The sequence below is a fragment of the Podarcis cretensis genome (genome assembly GCF_951804945.1).
Source record: "Podarcis cretensis genome assembly, chromosome: 11".
In the NCBI taxonomy this organism is placed as follows: domain Eukaryota; kingdom Metazoa; phylum Chordata; class Lepidosauria; order Squamata; family Lacertidae; genus Podarcis; species Podarcis cretensis.
The window spans coordinates 12,890,903-12,913,736 of record NC_137180.1 but is presented as its reverse complement, the minus strand read 5'-3'; the positions used below and the strand labels follow the sequence as shown (position 1 = coordinate 12,913,736).

General features: G+C 41.6%; 1 long non-coding RNA gene across 1 annotated transcript; it reads left to right on the top strand.

Annotated features, from left to right (window-relative positions):
• Nucleotides 1-21,104: 21,104 nt before the first annotated feature.
• LOC307226867 lies at nt 21,105-21,942 on the top strand. Its single transcript, XR_013843623.1, has 2 exons — nt 21,105-21,381; nt 21,650-21,942. It is a non-coding gene; the product is annotated as an uncharacterized lncRNA (long non-coding RNA).
• The last annotated feature ends 892 nt before the right edge of the window (nt 21,943-22,834 follow it).

Genomic DNA, 22,834 nt, shown 5'->3' with positions numbered 1-22,834 from the left:
TACTGCTGTGACGGGAAGGTAAACGGTGTTTCCATGCACTATGGTTTCCATCACGGTTTCCCGTTGTGCCAGAAGCTGTTTAGTCCTGCTGGTCACATGACCCGGAAAGCTGTTTGTGGACAAACGCCGGCTCCCTTGGCCTGAAAGCAAGATGACTGGACTTAACCATCCAGGGGTCCTTTACCTTTACCTTTGCTGGGTGCTTGGACCACTTGCCTCTCATGTCAGCAGAGCCGTAGCGAGGTGATCTTGTGTCCCTGACAAAACCGTCCAGATTACACCCCTAGCCATGGACAGATTAGCTCTTCTTTCCACCTCTCCTCCAACCAACCACCCCCACCTATGTTCAATCTCATCCTCCAATGTTGATATCGCTTTTAGTATTTTCACACTGCCCCCTCCATTTCCTTTTTCCTACTTCCTCTCCTTGATTCTTTTTATCCTGCTCTCTCTCATCCACTTTCTTCCTTCTTCTTTAAAATGATAAAAGTGATAGTAATACTAGAAACTGACGGGTGCTGCTGCCAGCGGCCATACTAGAAAAATGAGGGGCACAGAAGGGTAATTTTATTTACAGGTGAGAGTGAGTTGTGTCCCACATGTTATGATATTGCAAAGAAAAATAATAGTATACATTAAGGACAGGAGTCCAACAATTGAGGAGGCAAGTGGGGAGGGCTGTTTCCTGGGGGGGGGGCAATTTCCTCCCTCTGGCACTGTCCATGGCTCTTGCTGGTGTGCTTAAAGTCTGCCCTAAGTCTGGCTCTCAAAACACCCACCAACTGAAGAAAAGTGGACTATATCCAGCCTGTCAGAACTGTTACCTTGGCCACCAATCAAAGATATTGTTGCATGCCACCCCGATGATGATGATGATGATGATGATGATGATGATGATAATTTTATTATTTATATCCCGCTCATCTGGCTGGGTTTCCCCAGTCACTCTGGGCGGCTCCCAACAGAATATTAAAAACACAATAAAACATCAAACATTAAAAACTTCCCTAAACAGGGCTGCCTTCAGATGTCTTCTAAAAGTCAGATAGTTGTTTACTTCCTTGGCATCTGATGGGAGGGCATTCCACAGGGTGGGCGCCACCACCGAAAAGGCCCTCTGCCTGATTCCCTGTAACCTCTGCTTCTCACAGGGATCGAACCGCCAGAAGGCCCTCGGAGCTGGACCTCAGAAGCATTTTAGATTCCTCAAACGCTTGACATGTTAGGAAAGCAGGGGCTTCACAACTTTGTCCTTGCAGCCATTTCCATTATCTGTGCTTGCCTCTTCCCCGTGCTATCCATGCATTTGACAGCTTGTTTGGAGCCTATCAAAAGTGTGTAGGTTGTCCCCCATGCGCTGGAATCCTGAGCACATATTGAATGGCAGAGTAAGGCTTTTATCTGTATTTCATTTGGCAACAGCAGGAGATGCACATTCAATGAGGATATATTTTGTTAAGTCCACCCTTTTGATAATTCATTAGTTGAGGTTAATTCAGTTGATCACCTTTGGCTTGGGTCTTAGAATTCTGGGAAGCAAGAACCACACAGCTAGTTTCATGCATTCAAGGGGGCTTTCAATTTGTATTTCAAGTATTTCTTATCATGTTGCCTGTGAAACTGCTGTTGAAGCTGAGAAGGCCTTCAAAAAAGCAGCTCCTGAAAGGACATTGGATACTGCTAAAAAAAAAGTCAAAAATCCCACTTGGTACACCCAAGTTATTGGACATACCATATTGGCCCGAATATAAGCCGCACCTGAATATAAGCCACACCTTTAACATTTGGGGGGGGGCGGGAGAGAGACAATACCCAGATATAAGCCACTCCCTTAAAATTGTACAGGCACTCACACCCATTTCGTTTTACTGTATGTCTGTTTCAGCAACAATATCGTAAAAGCCAATTTTTGTAAGGTCGCGAATTTAAGCCACACTTTAACTTTTCACGGTCGGAATGGGGGGGGGTGAGGCTTATATTCAGGCCAATACGGTGTCTAAGATCACCATCCACATATCAGAAACACACCCCACACTTAAGGCAACTCTGTTCTATTTAATTTTAACATCTAGGATTTAGACATTTTGTTGTTGCTGTTGCTCTTTTCATGCCATCAAGAAAGTAAAAGCATAGAATCCTGGCAGCTTTGAGACTTGGCCAACTAATCTTGTATTTGCTTTTCATTCTAAATGAAGCAGTCATAAAGCCTAGGATGAGCATTAATACTTATTAGAAAGGTACTTTGTTGCTTTTTTTGGGGGGGGAGAGAAGTCTTTCTTTTTTTTCTTTCTTTTATTAAAATTTTTATTACATTTTCAGTTTACAGAAAAGAAAAAGAAGGACAAACCAGAAAAAAGAAAGAAAGAAAAACAATCCAACTTTCAAAATACATTTTTAGGTTACTAACTGGACTTCCCCATATCTCCCTCACCGTGCGTTCTTTACAATAAACATATCAGCAAATTATTACCTTGTTTCGTATCTTATTTATATCTTTCAGAGTGTTTTACTTCTAAATTTAAAGTACCTTTTGTCAAATATTTATACCTTAAGATAATACATAAAATAACTTTAAATTTCAACTTTTTCTTACTTATAACTTAACTTTCTATTTTCCTAATCTAATTGCAGGAGCTAAAATTTCCAAGTCATGCAGATTCTTAACATTCATACAACTTATAATGTTTTTGTAAATAGTCCTTAAATTTCTTCCAGTCCTCTTCCATTGTCTCTTCTCCCAGATCTCGGATTCTGCCAGTCATTTCAGCCAGTTCCATATAGTCCATCAACTGCGTCTGCCACTCTTCCAGCGTAGGAAGGTCTTGTATCTTCCAATATTTTGCAATGAGTATTCTTGCTGCTGTAGTTGCATACATAAAAAAAGTTCTATCCTTCTTTAAACCTTTTGGTCCACAATGCCCAGGAGGAAGGCCTCTGGTTTCTTAGGGAAGGTGTACCTAAACACCTTTTTTAACTCATTATAGATCATTTCCCAGAAGGCCTTCACTTTTGGACAAGTCCACCAAAGATGAAAGAATGTCCCTTCAGCCTCCTTACATTTCCAACATTTATTATCAGACCGATGATATATTTTTGCAAGTTTGACTGGGGTCATGTACCACCTATATATCATTTTCATAATATTTTCCTTCAGGGCATTACATGCCGTGAATTTCATTCCAGTGGTCCATAACCTTTCCCAGTCTTCTAACATAATGTTGTACCCAATATCCTGAGCCCATTTTATCATGGCTGATTTGACTATCTCATCCTGGGTGTTCCATTTAAGCAGCAAGTTATACATTCTCGAAAGCGCCTTGGTCTTAGGTTCTAACAGTTCTGTCTCTAATTTCGATTTTTCCACCTGGAATCCTATTTTTTTGTCTGACTTAAAAACCTCTTGAATTTGAGCATAATGAAACCAGTCTTGCACCCTATTCTTTAATTTTTCAAAGCTCTGCAGCCTCCAATTATCTCCAATTTTTTCTATTATTTCCCAGTATTTCGGCCATCCGGCCTCCATATTGGGGTTTTTTCGAACCTTGGCCTCCGCTGGTGATAACCACCTCGGGGTCTTACCTTCCAATAAGTCTTTGTATTTTGTCCAGACCATAAATATAGCTTTCCTGACAATATGGTTTTTAAACATTTTATGAACCTTTACCTTATCGTACCACAAATATGCATGCCATCCAAAAACATTATTATACCCTTCCAGATCTAGGACGTCAGTGTTCTCAAGGAGTAACCAATCTTTCATCCAGCAGAAAGCCGCAGCTTCATAATATAACCTTAAATCTGGCAGGGCAAACCCCCCTCTCTCTTTTACATCCGTTAATATTTTAAATTTTATTCGGGGCTATTTGCCCTGCCAGACAAACCTAGAAATATCTTTCTGCCACTTCCCAAAACACTCCACTCTGTCCACGATCTGTAGGGTCTGAAACAAAAATAACATCTTCGGCAATACATTCATCTTTATAGCTGCAATTCGACCCAACAAGGAAAGTTTCAATCTTGACCAGATCTCTAAATCTTTCTTAATTTCTGACCAACATTTTTCATAATTATCTTTAAATAGATTCAAATTTTTGGCAGACAAGTTTACCCCTAGGTATTTTACCTTTTTAACAACATTTAACTCTGTCTCTTTCTGAAACCCATCTACACACATTGTCTTGTGACAAGCCTTTCGCTGCACAGTGAAGAGAGCAGAAACCAACATTTCCAAAGGTGTCAGATTTTTCTCCAAAACCTTGGTTTTTTGCTTGTTCAGTTTGAACCCCGCTACCCAACCAAATTCATAAATTAGTTCTAACACTCTCTTCATACTAGATTCTGGCTCCTGTAGTGTTAAAACCAAATCATCTGCAAAAGCTTTCAATTTAAATTGTTTCACCCCGACCTGTATTCCTTGTACCAACCGGTCTTCCCTAATCATGTTCAAAAGCACCTCCAGAACAGAAATAAATAACAGAGGGGATAGGGGGCAACCTTGTCATGTTCCTTTTTCAATTTTAAATTCTTCTGTCACCACATTGTTTACTATCAGTTTAGCTTTCTGCTCTGAATAAATTGCCTCTATTCCATTTTCAAACCCCCCTCCCACTCCCATCCCTTCCAAATTTTTCTTCATAAACCTCCAAGAAATGTTATCAAAGGCCTTCTCCGCATCAACAAAAATTAACACTGATTTTGTATTAATGTTGGTTTGCAAAAGTTCCAAAATATCAATAATATTCCTAGTATTATCAGACAAATGTCTTCCTGGGAGAAAGCCTGCCTGGTCCTTGTGAATTACTTCATTTAATACTTTTTTAAATCTACTTGCCAAAATATCTGCAAAAATTTTGTAATCCACATTTAGGAGTGAGATGGGACGGTAGTTCTTAAGTTGAGTCTTTTCAGTTTCCACTTTAGGGATCAATGTGATGAAGGCTTCTTTCCATGATTCCGGTGCCTTCTTCCCCTCCAAAATCTGATTGCATACCTCCATTAATGGTTGTATCAAATAATCTTTCAATATCTTATAATACTTGGAGGTAAGCCCATCCGGACCTGGAGATTTGCCTAGTTGCATATTCTGGATGGCACCCTCTATTTCTTGTTGTGTTATTTTATGATTCAGGATTGTTCTCTTTTCCTGGGCAAGTTTTGGTAAACCATTTGTTTCCAAAAATTGGTCTATCTCCTTCTCCTCTTGTGGCCCTTGAGTATAGAGCTTTTTGAAATATCTCTGGAAACACTTCCTAATTTCTTCGGGTTTCTGGATATCTTTCCCTTCAATCTCTAGATTGGTGACTGTATTCAATTTTTGTCTCTTTTTCAATTGCCATGCTAATAGTTTCCCACACTTGTTAGCTGATTCAAATGATCTTTGTTTCATTTGTTTAATTTTCCACTCAACTTCTTGATTTATCAGTTTCGCGTACTGTGCTTGGTAAAATTTAATTTCTCTCAAGATCTCCTTCGATTTTGGCTTAGATCTCAACTTTTTCTCTCCATCTCTTATCTTCTCTAAAATCTTATCTTTTTTCCCATTCCAGATTCTTTTCTTTATCGTGTTCTGTTGTATCAGAAACCCTCTCATAACTGCTTTGCTTGCATCCCAGATTGTTCTCCTTTCCACCGTAGTATTCAAATTTATTTCAAAATAATCTTTCAAGGTTTTTTGGGCCTTCTTCACAATCTCCTGATCTCTTAATAGGGTGTCATTCATTTTCCATCTAAAGGAGCCGATTGGAGTAAGTCTTAATTCCATTTTCATAGCGTTATGGTCGGAGCAAGTTTTTGGGCAGATTTCCACTTTTCTAATCATAGGTGCCAGCCTTCTAGTTGTCCATATTTGGTCTATTCTTGTCCATGACAGATGAGCCTCAGAAAAGAAAGTTCCTTCTCTACCTAAGGGATTCTTAGTCCTCCAAATATCGATTAAGTCCATATTGTCAGTTAGTTCAAAAAAAGTTTTGGGTAGTCTGCCATCTTTTGTTAGACTTAGGTCTTGTGACTTATCCATATTTGAAGAGACCACTCCGTTCATATCTCCCATCATAATGATGTTGGTGTAGTCCAAATAGTCCAGGATTGTCTCATGCAGTTTCCTATAAAATTCTGATTTCCCCTCGTTCGGTGCATAAATTCCTAATAGCAAAAATTTTTCTCCTTGGGCCTGTATTTCAATAGCCAAAACTCTTCCTTGCTCATCTTTGAATAAAAATTTTGGTGACAGGCTCTCCTTTGCATAAATCACCACTCCTCTTTTCTTTACTTTATCCGATGAGATGAATTCTTGGCCTAATCTTTTATTAATCAAGACTTTTCTATGGAGCCTGGTCACATGTGTTTCCTGCAAGCAGATGATGTCCAATTGTTCTTTTTTCAATATATGGAAAATTCTTCTTCTTTTCTCTGGGGAATTTCCACCATTTATATTCCAACTAAGAAGCTGCAGAGACATCCTGGGTCAATCTATTGGTCCTGTGGTGACGTCCCTTTCTTTTGGTCCTCTGGTCCCGAGGGAGTAGGTGCCAGTATAGGTGTAAGCGGTGGCGGTGGCGGTGGCCAGGCTCCTGTTGTCCCTTTCTGTAGATCCTCTTCGTGGTCGTTCAAGAACTTTTGTTGGTCTTCTGCTGTTCTAATTTTAACTTTCTTTCCTTTGAAATTAAAAGATAGTCCTTGAGGAAACTCCCACCTATAAGGAATTGAGTTGCCTCTCAGTAATTTTGCAAGTTCTATATACGTCGCTCTAAGATCCAAAAGCTGTTTTGGTATGTCTCTGTAAATTTCAGCTCTGTTGCTGTAGATGTCAAGTGATTTTCCAAAATGAAGGCCTAATATTTTATCTCTCTCTTGCTTAGATCTTAAAATGATCAAACAGTCTCTGGGTTTATCCCTCCTCGTCACTCTTCCCAATCTGAAAGCAGTCACAATTTTAAAATCCTTATCCTCTTCAATACCCCAGAACTTTGAAAATTCTGATGTCAGATAACCAATCAGATCTTCCTGTTCAAGTTCTGGAATAGCTCTAAGTCTAAGATTGCTTTCCCGATTTCTCAGTTCAGTCATCGACCAGTAGGCCTGCTGTTCACTAATCTGTTTATGCAACGGCTTCACCTCCACCTTTAATGCCTCAACTTTCAAGTTGGCTTCCTCTGCTTTTTGTTTGGCTTCCTCAGCCAGTTTGTGATTCTCTGCTGTTGCTTCTTGAAGATTCCCAATTGCTTGTGTGTGTTGAGCCACCTGGTCAGTCAATTTATTTATTGAGGATGTGGCTTGATCAATTTTAGTCGAATGTTCGTCCACCTTTTTATTTAGAATTGCCAGTTGTTCTAGGATCTGATTTAAAACTTTTTCAGATCCTCCTGAAGCCATATCCCCTGTAGATGTCTGCTCAACAGCCCCTTTTTGTATTTCTAGAACAGCTGGGACAGATGATCTACGTGGTTGGGAAGTCAAAGTTGTTTGTACCAATTGTTTTGCCTTTATTTTAGCCAGCCTTGTTTTCCCTGCGTCACTCATTCCAATCCCGTCTGTGTATCAAGGTCAGACTGTATGTGTTCCCATGAGAGAGACAGTTCCAAAGTATAAACAACCAGGCAGCAGAGAATCAAAACAAAATATAGTTCCCAGAGAATTATAAATCCAAAGTCCTCTAGGGGGAGTAATAAAGTTCAACCGAAAGAAAGAGGTTTTTCCTTCTTTACAGTCCCAATAATCCAAAGAAGAAACAACTGAAGTTCTAAAAGGTCTTTTAGTTTCTTTTTAGCATTAAGCTTTCCCCAACTTAATACAAAGTCTCAGAGAGAGTGCAAGAAACAGTTTCCCTATTTCTTCTATGGTGTAACGTTTACATGCAACACTTTCAACCTTAAAAACAATATCAGCAGTTTGACAGTTTGACAGTTCTTCTTTACCCTGGCAGCCCACAGATTTGGTTTCTTCAATTATTTATAAATCCCAAAGGAAGAAGGAAGATCCAGTCAGAAAATCAGCATAGATACTCCGAAATTGTCTCTTTTAATCCCTGCCAAAAGTTCAATAGTCTGCACGATAATCCAATCTTTTTTATAGTTCTTTCAAAGCGCTTCCCGCTTGTCAAACTTTGCTTTGATCTCTTTAGCACGGTCGGGAAATGGACTTCCTGGTTACGTTTCCCGTTTTCAGCCAAATTAAATACTTTAGTCCCGATAATTTTTAAGTCCCCTTATTCACGGGTTGTAGTTGCAAATCTGATGTTCCAAGAAGAAAGGTCGGCGCTCAGCAGCAGCAGCCGCGCGGCTTTGCTTCCCGCAGAAAGAGCGATGAACTCACAGCGCCGCTCCCCCTTTCACGTTTCGGAGCCCATTACGGGGTTCCTTCTCCGTTTCTGGGGGGGCTTCTGGCGCCCGCCGAGTCCCACGGCCACGAGCTCACTCTGCCCATGGTTTTTCTTGATGGGTCGCCGCTATGCCGCAGCGAATGACCCTTTTCTGCGGAGCCCCTCTTCAGAGCACGAAGAGGACCGCCATTGCTGTTTCGCGCCGCCTCCGGAAGTCTCGGTACTTTGTTGCTTTTAAATGAAGAAAATATCACTCTTCTTCTACACAGTAGCTGAACTAGGAATGGAATAGCTTTTATGAATATTGAAGGATATTCTTTGTTGGAATGCCATAGCCAAATCTCCTCTTTTTTACTTAAACCCTGAGCTTTTCTGCCAGAAAATCTAGCAGATAGCCCATTATCCTACTTAATTCTCCCAGAGAGGCAAAAGTACATAAGAAGCATCAAAATAATAGTATTAAAAGAAGTGGGTGGGTTATTTTGTGCCGAATCAATTTTTAAGAGATTTGTGTCTCGCGTGGCTCTGCCTTCCTTTCTAGTATAATTACATACAGTACTGGCCGAGTTGCAAAAATATAGTGTGAGCTTCTGGATTTTATAAATTGCTGTTCATGCTTTTTTAATCCTGATACATGTGCAAAATAAAATGTCTCACCATTTTGTCATTATCTGCTCCTGCCTTGCTAATCAAAATTAAGAGTGCAAGAGGAAACAAAGGATGTACCTTTGCGATGCTAAGATGTTCCTGGCCCCTTTACCCATGCTGATGTCACAGGGATAGTTTCTATGGTCACAAGAGCCTAGTCTTTAGGAGAAAGAACATCTTAATCGACCAGTGGACTAAATTTCTTACTGCTACTTTTGTACATCACCCTTATCAGATCCAATGATGTTGTCACCAGAGAAAGAAAAGCACTCTCAATATTAAAAAGTTTCAGCTTATGAGGCTATCAGCCTGGCCAGTGCAGGCCAGACCTATACTAACAAAATAGATTTTGTGGGGCTCAAGGTTATTGTATGTTGACCAAAGGGGGGGGCATCCCTGCCCTATGCATATTTACTTGGAAGTAAGTTAAAGTGGGGCGCGGGTGGCACTGTGGGTTAAACCACAGAGCCTAGGGCTTGCCGATCAGGTCGGTGGTTTGAATCCCCGCGACGGGGTGAGCTCCCGTTGCTTGGTCCCAGCTCCTGCCAACCTAGCAGTTCAAAAGCACACCAGTGGAAGTAGATAAATAGATACCGTTCCGGCAGGAAGGCGTTTCCATGTGCTGCTCTGGTTCGCCAGAAGCAGCTTAGTCATGCTGGCCACATGACCCGGAAGCTGTACACTGGCTCCCTCGGCCAATAAAGCGAGATGAGCGCCGCAACCCCAGAGTCGTCCGCGACTGGACATAATGGTCATGGGTTACCTTTACCTTTTTAAGTTCAAGTACAATCAGAGCCGGATTTAGGTTTGATGAGACCCTAAGCTACTGAAGATAATGGGGCTTTTTATATGCTCAGCTGTCCTTTGTCAACAACAAATTGTTGCTTTTTTTGGTGTTGAATATATGGTATATGGTAATTTATGGACCTAATAGGTATCTAAAGCCATTTGCACATAACAAAATTTTATCAAAGTAATTGTTGAACTGAAATACAATTAAGAAGAGGTATATTAATAGTGAATTGGGGGGCAAGAGAGTGGGGCCCTAAGCTATCGCTTGTTTAGCTTATATGTTAATCTGGCACTGAGTACAATAGTGCTTTAATAGATAACGGTGCATAGGACTGCAGCCTAAGACAGCAGTCAGGAGCAGAGCAGTTACAGGTGAAAATTTGGTGAATGCAGTAACAATACGGATGTGCACAGCTCCAATTTTCCAGTGAATACGGCAGCAGAAAAGAAGCAGCCACGGAGTAAGTATTGAAGGCAAGTGCCAATTAATTCATGCCATTTGCTATTTTACCGAATAAATTAGCTGACAACCCGTGGCTGAGAATCATGAAATCTCCTGCACTAAATTTATTTCACACCGTTTATTCCCAATTAGCCTGTTATGTTGTTTGTCAAGAGTGTCAATTAAATGGGGTTGGGTTTTTTAATGTTCTTAGAATTCCATTCCACACTGAATGGATTGATGGTTAAAGCTGCGTTCGAGAATTACACTCAGACCAAATGGATTCGGCATCGTGAATGAGAAAAGGGCAACGCAGAGGAAATAATAACCAAACCGCAATCCACTGGGAAGTTCTTTCATACAGAATCTTAGGGGTCAAATAATCCCATACCCTCCAACATTTCTCCAATGAAAATAAGAACATCCTAAGCAAAGCAGGATATTCTGGGATCAAATCACAAACCAGGACAGCTTCTTTAAATCAGGGACATCCCTGGAAGATAGGGACACTTGGAAGGTCTGCAAAAACAAGACTTGCATCCATTGTTTGAGCTCAGTTCCACCCATTGCTAGCACGTGGCCCTTGGCAAGTTGCCTATGAGCAAGTGTGGCCCACTGGCTTATCACAGTTCCCCAGCCTGCACAGAAGATCACATATTCACACGCCCAATGCATCTGTTTCACTGCCTGTGCATGTACAAGAAAGCTGTAGCCAAGAACAGAATACAGATCAGTTTAGAACCAGGTATCAGAGCAACATTCAAACCAGAATGAGTTAGCAGAGCAGTGAATGATTATTCTTGTATTTATTCCAGCAGCAAATGAGAAGGAATAGATGGAGTTTCTTAACAAAAGTCATTATAAGAAAATGACTTATCAGGGTCTCTAATGAAATGTTGTTCCTTGTTTAAGAACCCTCTGCTCCTTCATGTATTTAATCAATGATTCCTGCTTTTACTCATCAATAAAAATTACTGAGAGCCACCTTTGTGGGCTGAATAAGGGCTTGATAGTCATTAACATTTGCCAACATTGATCTATGATCAATATGGACTATAATTCTCCGATCCTTTGCTTTTGAGTCAGAGCGCAGGAGTAGCAAATGAATTAATTAACCACCAGCCTTTTCTGAGCACTTTCATTGATTAAACTGTGTTAATAGTGCTGTGCCATGACACACAAGTTCTTTCCACTGATAATCTGTGGAAGGATACAGAGTTGTCATTTGAAACATTGCACTGCTTGGACAAACCTGGACATCAAGTACGTTTTTGCCAGTTGTGTCTGGCATACAACCAATCTGGTGTTTTCTGGTCCATTCTGTGATTTGATTCCTGTTTATAGCTCAGTAGTTAAAGCTTTGGTTTTCCCAGTAGTGATGTATGGAAGTGAGAGCTGGACCATCAAGAAGGCTGATCACCAAAGAATTGATGCTTTTGAATTATGGTGCTGGAGGAGACTCTTGAGAGTCCCATGGACTGCAAGAAGATCAAACCTATCCATTCTTAAGGAAATCAGCCCTGAGTGCTCCCTGGAAGGACAGATCCTGAAGCTAAGACTCCAGTACTTTGGCCACCTCATGAGAAGAGAAGACTCCCTGGAAAAGACCCTGATGTTGGGAAAGATGGAGGGCACAAGGAGAAGGGGATGACAGAGGACGAGATGGTTGGATAGTGTTCTCGAAGCTACCAGCATGAGTTTGACCAAACTGTGGGAAGCAGGGGAAGACAGGAGTGCCTGGTGTGCTCTGGTCCATGGGGTCACGAAGAATCAGACACGACTAAACGACTAAACAACAACAACAACAACAAAAGTGGTGATTGGGACTGAGCCAAATTGTGTGTGTGTTTGAGACATTATTCGATTAAAAAAATCATGCTATGTGGAATATACAATCGACAGTTTTTCAAAGTGGGATTTAGAATACAGACAGTAAACATTTCCTTCACTCTGGTTTGATTTTGTGATAGTAGCATATAGCCAGGTTCAAGTGGCTTCATGCCATCTTCAGGAAACCTTCCCAAAAATCCTGTTTGGAATAGGAGCAATGCTTCTTAACCTCTGATTTTGCTCTGTGATGTCTGCATCCTACTGATGACACTTTGCAATCCCAATGATGCCATTTTGACTCATAATGTAATGACCTCCTGCTTTGTTAATCTGGAAACTATGATTTTATAATTGAAGAAACACATCTATCACACTTGCTAGCTATCACACATAATAGCTGCTTTGGAATGATTATTGTCTCAAAGACAAAAGTCCCGCGTATAGAGTCCATTTTGATGGCAGTTTCAGAATCCCAGTATCACTGATCACAGGTATGATGGATTGAAAGACTAAAGATATGATACCCTTTGATCAATGGGTTGACAATATGACAACACTCGCAACTTATGAACGGACTGCTTACAGGCACAGATTTTGTTTGAATATATATGATAACATTTGGAATGAGTTAATACAGAATATGGTAGGCTGTTAACATATACATAAGTATTAGGATAATAACACAATGTCAATTTATATATGAATGTATGGGAGTATCTTAGATTGCATGTGTGTGTGTGTGTGTGTGTGTGTGTTTCTTACACACGTCTTTGTTTTTACTCCCCCTCACTTTTCCTTCTTTTTTCTGTATCTATTTATTTTTTTATAACTGAAATTATTTCAATAAAATATACATATTTTAAAAGGCTGCAAATTTATTATTATAATTTTGTACAGAACCATGTACACTGATGGTGCTGTATTAATAAATGTTAATAATAAGAGAACGGGCCTTCTCTGTGGTGGCTTCCTGATTGCAAAATACTCTCCCCAGAGAGGCTCACCTGGCGCCATTGCTACATATCTTTAGGTGCCGGGCAAAAGCATTCCTTTTTACCCAGGCCTATGGCTATTAAGTACAGTGGTACCTCGGGTTACATACACTTCAGGTTACATACGCTTCAGGTTACATACTCCGCTAACCCAGAAATAGTACCTCGGGTTAAGAACTTTGCTTCAGGATGAGAACAGAAATCATGCTCCGGGGGCACAGCAGCAGCCGGAGGCCCCATTAGCTACAGTGGTGCTTCAGGTTAAGAACAGTTTCAGGTTAAGAACGGATCTCCAGAACGAATTAAGTAGTTAACCCAAGGTACCACTGTAATCTATGGCTTGTGAAAGCATGGCGAGAGGTCGGTTATTATGATGACTACTTTATTATCAGGCCAGGGGTCAGCAAACTTTCCGTGCCTCGGGCCGGTGTCTCCAGCGCTGATCGCAAGGCGGGCCGGAGGGCGGGGGAGCGCGTGCCCATACTCGTGGGCACACACTATTTCCGGCGCATTTCCGGGTCGGAGGAGCACCGGAAATAGCTTGTGTGTATGTGCACATGCCTCCTCCCACCCAGATGTGCACCAGAAATAATGCTTGTGCATGTGCAAATAATGCTTGCGCATGCGCACAAGCTCTTTCCGGTGCTTCTCCAACCCGGAAGTGGGCAGCAGCGCTGCGCCGGTAAAAGCAGGTGGCGGCAGCGGTCGCCGCGGGCCAGATAAAAGAGTCCCTCAGGCCTTATCCGGCCCGTGGGCCTTAGACTGTCTGTCAGCATGCTTTTTATTACGTTTATTATCGTTGATGCTCTGTAATGTGTTTTTAATTTTGTACAACACCCTGCGACCTTCTGTTAAAGGTGGTATATAAACTGAATAATAATAATAATAATAATAATAATAATAATAATAATAGGAAACATTACCAGTGTAGGGAGGGGGTTGTGCATTCAGAGTGCCCCTAGCTCTCATTTGTTAAAGTTACAGTTGTAATAATATCTGCCTGAGTCAGACGCTGCTCCCACTTATGCTGAGTCAGTAGAGCTTCACTAGTGTCACAGCAGCTGTTTACAAAGGATGCTCCAGCAGAAGACAAAGATGAGCAGCAAGATCCCATTGAAGACCAACAGACATGCAGCTAAGGTGCCCTTCAACAACTTAACACTGACATCACCCACAGGGTTTTTCACCAAGGACATCGGCATGATTCATTATGATGCAATCTAGGCAGTCAGGCATTTAAATCAAAGGGGTTTCTCCCCCCACCCCCAGCTACTGTACTTGAAGTGTGATTCACTGTGAGCAAGGGCAATTGAAGCAGTCCCTTTGGGTATGGACAATGCATGCTGGGTGGTTATTCACTCCTCTGTGTTGCCTTGTCTTAAACAGGGGTCAGCAACCTTTTTCAGCTGTGGGCCAGTCCACCATCCCTCAGACCTTGTGGCTTGCCAGACTATATTTTGAAGGGGGGGAAATGAACAAATTCCTATGCCCCACCAATAACCCAGAGGTGTATTTTAAATAATAGCACACATTCTACTCATGTAAAAACACCAGGCAGGCCCCACAAATAACCCAGAGATGCATTTTAAATAAAAGGACACATTCTACTCATGTATAAACACGCTGATTCCCGGACCATCTGCGGGTTGGATTGAGAAGGCAATTGGGCTGCATCCAGCCCCCGGGCCTTAGGTTGCCTACCCCTGGCTTAAGAGATAATGACAACATCATCAGCTCTGTTTTATGGAGTCAAGCCACATGGATTTCTTTTACAAGCATACGGATATGGGATCAGGGGCAGGTAGCTTTTACGTAGATTAGAAATGAGTTCATGGCTACATCTGCAGACACGCATCGCTCTCAGGCAGCTGCATCTCAACTGTACTTTCTTTCATTTCCCAGTGCAAAGAAACTTTTCTCTCTTTTTTCATTACAGACTGAAGGCTTCTCAGGGAGAATTCCACTCCCACTTACCCTTGAACACAGAATCCAGGTGGCCGTTGAATTGCCCTGACCCTGGACAGTTGCCAGAAAGCCATTTAAGGCTGCCAGATGAAGCAGCAAAGGGCCTCTGGGAGAAGCTGCCGAAAATGCCCTTTCCGCAAATTCGCTGGAAAAGAGCAAGTAGCTTAGACCTCATCGACATTCTTCTAATATTTGAAGAGTCTCCAGCAGCATCTCCTGACTCTTGCAGCTGCTTCCCACTTTAGGCATCATTTGCAACTTCCTGACTCAATCCAACTGAAAACCACCCCAGCTGCCAGAGATATCTTTCTACTAACAGCAGCAGGATTCATAATCTGTTGTTCAGTGGCTGCTCTCAGAGACAGCTTCCAGAGCAGCACTTGGGGAATCAATGCTAAAAAGTGAGTACCTAATGCATAGTTGATCCAAAAATAAAAATAAAAATCAGCAGGTAATGATGCAAGGTAATAATATTCCAAAAATCCAGTCATAGGAGACCGGGAGTTGCTTGACTGTAATGACCATGACTCCAACTATAGGATATTAACAGCTTGTCATAAACAATGGCTGCAATTCTATACCATTTACCAAAAAATAAGCCAAATGGCCTTCAAGTGTGACTTCCTTTGGAGTAAAGATGTATAGCACACCATTGCACTGCACGTTCTCTTTCCTTCAAATATTGTGTTCTTTTGACCTCCAGTTTCTTACCTATGGCACAATATGATCTGTTCATTAGCTATTCCTTGTCCTTCATTTAGCACACAATTAATCCTTGTAAGTCAGTAACATCGGGTTTCTTCCCCCAATGTCCTGAACTTAGCAGGTGCTGTTTGCCCTTTTCGTAGTGTTGCTTTTACATAAGACTTAAAGGAAGAGACTTATCCACTCGATGTTCATTCAGATAGTACATCCTGCAAGGTTACAATTCAAGGACAGGACTGGGGAACAGGACAGGACAGGCTTATACCTGTGGCCAGTTGCCAAGCAATGCCTTAGTGCCAGGTAACTGATAGGCGGTGCGATAGCTGTGAGATAGCTCAGTCAGTAGAGCATGAGGCTCTTAATCTCAAGGCCGTGGGTTCGAGAAACACATAGGGCAAAATATTCCTGCATTGCAGGGGGTTGTACTAGAATGATCTTAGCAGTCCCTTCCAACTCTGTTATTCTATATTTCTCATATGAACTTAGCGTTTACCCCAATGCCTTGGAAGCTTCATAGAAATTACTGCACCACAAAACCATGGCTTAATTCTTCTGGGATCAGCCCCAAAGTCTAAGAAGCAGTAATGGTGCACACCTCTACTGCAGTGTTTTCCAAACTTGGGTCTCCAGCTGTTTTTGGAGTACAGCTTCCATCATCCCTGACCTGGAACCCTTGCCTGGAACCCTTGAAATCTTGCACTGCTTGGAGACTGGGGTTGCATGCAAGGGTATGCTTAAGAACACCGGGACAATTTAGCTGATGGGTAGGAAGAATCCTAGGAAGGTCAGAGGCCACTCATTTTTAGTATTTGCAAACCCTGAAGGAGAGTCTCCACACCCATTCTTCAGCCCAGACACTGAGGTCCAGCTCCGAGGGCCTTCTGGCAGTTCCCTCCTTGTGAGAAGTGAGGTTACAGGGAAGCAGGCAGAGGGCCTTCTCAGTGGTGGCACCTGCCCTGTAGAACGCCCTCTATCTGATGTCAAGGAAATAAACAACCATCTGACTTTTACAAGGCATCTGAAGGCAACCCTGTTTAGGGAAGTTTTTAATGTTTGATGTTTTATCGTGTTTTTAATATTCTGTTGGAAGCCACCCAGTGTGGCTGGGGAAACCCTGCCCGATGGGTGGGGTATAAATATTATATTATTATTATTATTATTATTATTATTATTACTACTACTACTACTACTATTATTATTATTACTAAAGCTCTAGCCTGGCCTGAAATTATCTAAATGAACATGATATCTAAATATATGAAAATGGCATGCAACTAAAATATGCAACAATAACAGCAGCCCTTCAAATTCGGATATGTTTACAGAAGGTAGTCCTTGGTGTGAAACAGGTTCCCTGACCCTGCCCTGCTGGGAGTAGGAAATGAGACTAAGTACAAATCTTTAATATGCCCTAGGTCTTGCTAGCTGGGAATGATGGGAGTTGTAGTCCAAAAAACAGCTGGGGACCCAAGTTTGGGAAACACTGCTTTACTGGAAGGAGAAGTGAAAATCAACCAACAGAAAGGGTTTGAGTCAGAAAGGGTAAGGGTTTAATCCTGGGACCTGGAGTTGCCCCTGACCTCAGGAGCACTATTAAATTTTGCCTGTAAACATTACCAAGTAAAAGGATGCATTCAGCCATTAAACAGTAGTTGGAATTTCCAAACAGAAGGCAATCTGCCAAATACAGTATGTACTCAGGACGGTCTTTGATTATGTTTTTTCAGGCCAAAAAAATATATATTAAAAAATCAAGCTTTTCTTCTTCTTCTTTTCTTAAACTGCTGTTTATAAAAGATTCTAGGTTTCCTTTCTTCATAGATGGGCGATGGAGGGGGGGGGAGTTAAAAGGAAGTGCTACATTTTTTTAAACCACCTGTGAGCTCATGAAAAAGCCTGAGACTTGAAAGGAAAAACACACGGAGGTGCTTAACCAAAACAGACAGAATATCCCTTGTATCACCGCAAAAATAATTTCCCTTCTAATGTGGGGAGATTACTCACAAGAACTGGCAGCTATGCAAATAACCTTCACAGCGTTTGGGAATTTTTTTTCCCCCTTCCACAACAGATTTCAAAGAAGGAGCCTGCTTTCAGGAAGAAAGAGAGAAAGAGTCCAACATGACTCAAAAGCAGAAAATTGCAGGATGTTGCTTATTTACAAAGCTTACTTCAGATTTTCTATATCCAAAGCTACATTTTGCATGCCAAGACCTAGGGCATATTAAAGATTCGTATTTAGTCCCATTTCCTACTCCTAGCAGGACAGGGTCAGGGAACCAAGAACTACCACCTCCTGTAAACATATCAGAATTTGAAGGGCTGCCGTTATAGTTGCATATTTTAGTTGCATGCCATTTTCATATATTTAGATTTCATGTTCATTTACATAATGTCAGGCCAGGCTAGAGCCTTACTTTAGCAAATACTAAAAACCAGTGGCCTCTGACCTTCCTAGGATTCTTCCTACCCATCAGCTAAATTGCCCCGGTGTTCTTAAACATACACTTGCATGTAACCCGTCTCCAGGCAGTGCAAGATTTCAAGGGTTCCAGGCACTAACCCAGAGTCCATGTTTCCTTTTGGAAATAAGGCAAAGCGGAGACTGTGGTGTCCTTATGATATATGGTTTATTTACACATATCTGTAACCTGAGCCTACAACTAAGGCATTCACGGCATCAACACCCCAACAGCCACAGCCTAACAGAAATCGAGCATCGCGCTCTGCCTACTGCTTTGCTTCTCAGTCCCATAACGCCTAACTTTAAGGTTCTAGTTCACATTGCTCCTAACTCTCTATCCTCTAAGCTCTGGCTTTATCTGTTATGGGCTATTTGCCATCTCATGCCAAGTCCCTTTGATTGAATGTTCTCTTAATAACCCATCACCCAGGCAATCACCTCAACTCAAGAGGCTAGCCTGGCTTAATTAGCTTTTACCACTTGTTAGATCCATGCACTATCAGCATCCAACACACAGCTCAGCACCTCAAGCCTTAATTAAATTCTAACACTTGCTGGATCCTGGGATGAAAGTGGTCTGGCACTCAGAAACTCATAACACTACTAACTTCCAGGGGTAAAGGCAACTGACAAATCATATCGCTTGCAAATTCAAAAATATCCAACCATCTGGAAGGATCCTTTGATATAACTATGAAATTGTAGAATAATTATTTGAGCCTTTTAAAAAAAGTTTCCCTTGTTTTTCTAATATATCTCTGCAGAATAAAGACTAGCAGATTACTTTTTTAAAAATGCTAGTAACTAATGGATAAAAAGCACAGAAAGGTCTTGGTAGACACATGCAGCCCAGAGCTTGTGGATTAATCATCCTTGAGGTAGGACATTGAGATTGATACAAACTTGCAGAGCCAAGTTTTAAGCCAGATGTACTGATGCGACTTTCTTCTTCTGCAGTGCTGTGATGGATGATCATCTTTCCTGAAACGACAGTCTCAGCTGAGCTTTCTAGTAAACTTGTGGTGACAGGAAGGCAGTTTGCTGTTTGTCTAGCAGTTTTTGTTGTTGTTCTTTTAAGTGAAGCCTTTTTGCTTTTAAAAAATGAGAGAGGAGACACTTTTTTTAAAAAAGATAAGAGGAATGACTTTCCTTAAAAACAAAATCAGTGGCTCCACCAATCTCAAGTGTGTTTTAGCCGGTCTCCCTGGCTTTCCACATTTCAAGTAAAGCTCAGGGCAAGAGAATAGGCGGTAACTTCTCCCGTGGGGCTTTTCAAATCAGGCAGCACAGACAGCTGGGGAGGGTGCAAAGTGCTGGAAAAATGCTGAATGGAAAGAAAAACACCCACATAGCTGTTACAACATAATAGGTTTTGGTAGCCATGGAAGAGCTAGCATGTAGAATTGCTGCAAGTCATGCTGAGATACTTTTCTGAGAGCCATTTGGATAATGCTTTGTATTTGGGCCAGAGAGATGTTGAATTACAGTCTCTGCTCAGCCACAAAATTCACTGGGTATCTTTGAACAATCACTTGGAAAGGGCCACAACTGAATGGTAGGGCACACACTAAATGTTCAGTTTCTCTCTTTTTTTTTTTAAAGTAATATTTATTCAAGTTTCCACAAAAAAAGTTACAAAGATAATAAAAAAGAACACAAAAAATACAAACACTAAGAAAACAAAAACAATTAGAAAAACAAAAAACAATTAAAATCAAATCCCTCTTTCTATATCTTACAGTTCATTTACTTATTTTCATGACTCCCTCACACCTCCCTTTTTTGTATTCCAATTCAAATATTTAATTCAGCAAATCCTTGCCCTCCCTTTTTCTCTTAATTCTTTGTCATCACCTATTATAATTTCGAATTTTCATTAAATATCAGTCCCTTTTTACATATTCCTTTTAACATTATTGCTAAAACCACTTCATTTCATTCCAACATCATTTTAACATTCAATAATTTTACAATGTTTCAATAAATAGTCTTTAAATTTCTTCCAATCTTCTTCCACCAACTCTTCTCCCTGGTCTCGGATTCTGCCAGTCATTTCCGCCAATTCCATATAGTCCGTTACTTTCATCTGCCATTCTTCCAGGGTGGGTAGATCTAAATGTTCAGTTTCTCATTGTCAAATTAGTCTCACCAGCTGGAGGATTGATGAGAAATCCTCCTGGCAATGATCTCAGTGATCAAGCTGGGATTTCAGGTGATCCCTGAGGTAACCTGGACCTAAGTGGCTGAGGGCTTTGTAAATCTGTTCTAAGGATCAAATGGGGAAAATCCTTAAATGGAGTCAGGATAACGCTAGGAGAAATAAAAAGAAGAAAGGTCCTGGTCTAAGATTTTATATTTATATCTACACAAAGAGAGTGCTATGTAAGTTAAAAGGTAAAGGACCCCTGGACGGTAAAGTCCAGTCAAAGGCATCTATGGGGTTGTGGAGCTCATATCGCTTTCAGGCCGAGGGAGCCAGTGTTTGTCTGTAGACAGCTTTCTGGGTCATATCGCCAGCATGACTAAACCAATTCTGGCGCAATGGGAGACCGTGACAGAAACCAGAGTGCACGGAAACACCATTTACCTTTCTGCCACAGCGGTACCTATTTATCTACAGTACTTGCACTGGCATGCTTTTGAACTGCTAGGTTGGCAGGAGCTGGGGCAGAGCAATGGGAGCTCACCCCGTCTCTGGGATTCAAACTGACAACCTTCCGATCGGCAAGCCCAAGAGGCTCAGTGGTTTAGACCATAACACCACCCATGTCCTGAATAAACAAGCACACAATCACTGATAGGTCCACCAGCCATTGTGAGGCTGAAAGCAATGAAGATGATGCTTCCCCAGCTTTTGCCATTGGCTGTGGGTTTCTTGTGATGTCACAAAAGCACTTGGCAACTGAGTGGATATAAAGGCAGGCCCAGGGGAAAGCCCTTTTATATTTCCAGCAGGACACACCTGGCAATGGATGTGACATTCAGCACTGCCCAGGTTTCTTCCACTTGGAGGAGGCAAAGTGGTGAATGGAAGGAGGCAATCCTTTGGCAGTGGGATGCTAGGGAGCGATAATAAGGCAAGTTTGCTTGCTTGAAGGCTGCTGGTATCTGTGATTAGAAGCTGGCGGACCTCTCATGATGGACCTAACAGTTGCTTCTGGCACAATGGGACACCGTGACGGAAACCAGAGCGTACAGAAACGTTGTTTCCCTTCCTGCTGCAGAGGTACCTATTTATCTACTTGCACTGGCATGCTTTCAAACTGCTAGGTTGGCAAGAGCTGGGACAGAGCAACAGCAGCTCACCCGTTGCAGGGATTCAAACCGCCAACCTTCTGATCAGCAAGCCCAAGAGGCTCAGTGGTTTAGACCACAGCGCCACCCGTGTCGCTATGTGCCTATGTATCTATATCTGTCTATCTATCTACCTAAATGTAAGAATCAATGGATGGATGGATGTAGATATATTTATGTGTTCTCTTTGCTTTCAACAGATTTAGGCTGAAAAGGAGCACGTGCACTGAAAGTTAACAGCTGAGGAAACTTTTAAAAAAATGATGAATTACTCCACATTTACCGATAGCGAGGTCATCGGAAGGCACTTCCTCTTTAACTGCCAAATGACACATTGCCGTTCTGAATGCTCGTGTATCCCATGTGACCCACTTGGCGTAACCAAAATGAAGGAGAGCAGCTGGAGAGAGCCGAAGGAAGGGAGGATGTGGTTACTACTCGGAGGAAGAGAAAGCAAACATTAAAAAAAATAAAGAATGCTTTCTTCAAAGTCTTTTCCAGTCTATAAAATCTCTTCTTTAAGTGGGCTTGTGTACACAGAAGTTTGCCATTACAGGAAGTTAGTACCTTTTGGAACATCTCTTTCTACTTTTTCAACCACCCGTGCTACTATTTCCTTTCGTTTCCTTTGCCTGCGTTCTGACATTCTCGTTTGGGGATCCCTTTTCTTTCATTCAAAGTACCCCACATCAAAAGCTCGCTGAAACTAGCACAGAAGAAAGGAGCAGGGCATGTTCCTGGCAGCGTAAGCAAGGAAAGATACAACTGCCTGATAGGCCGCTCCTCTGACCAGGTGGCTCAGGACAGATGATGCTGTTTTGAGTAGCCAGTGATGTGGAAATGGACAAAGAGGTTTAGACACTCTAAGTAAAAATACGATGTGGAAACTCGGAGGCTCAGAAGCTTTTATCTGGGCTTCAAACTACCCCTGGATATATCATAATAAAGCAATCCCCCTTTTTCAAAAGCTTTAAAAGTCTTTAGAAAAGAGATGGATTTCCACTCACCCCCTTCTAATTGAAGGGTTTGGGGGTTGCCTTTTGTTTGTTTGTTTTCAGGACATCCTGGGATTCCTCATCAATTAATAGGGGGGGCGGAAATCACTGTTCATTTTTTTAATGTGTTTGCTGTAGAATCCTCTTTATTGCAGGCAGTATTATTATAGCTGAATTCCAGGAATGAGCATAATTGTACCTTTTAACTAAATCAGTTTGACCTTATAAACCTATAGTATGGCAAGCAAATCGTATTCCCTTTCTCGTTGTTAATGTTTGTGCTTGTAGTTGAGTGGGCAGTTCTGTCTTAAGGTCAGTTTTTTAATGTCAGCTGGGTGGAACTTTGTGTTGTTGTTTTATTATTACTACCCAGTGGTTTTTTCTGGGGGT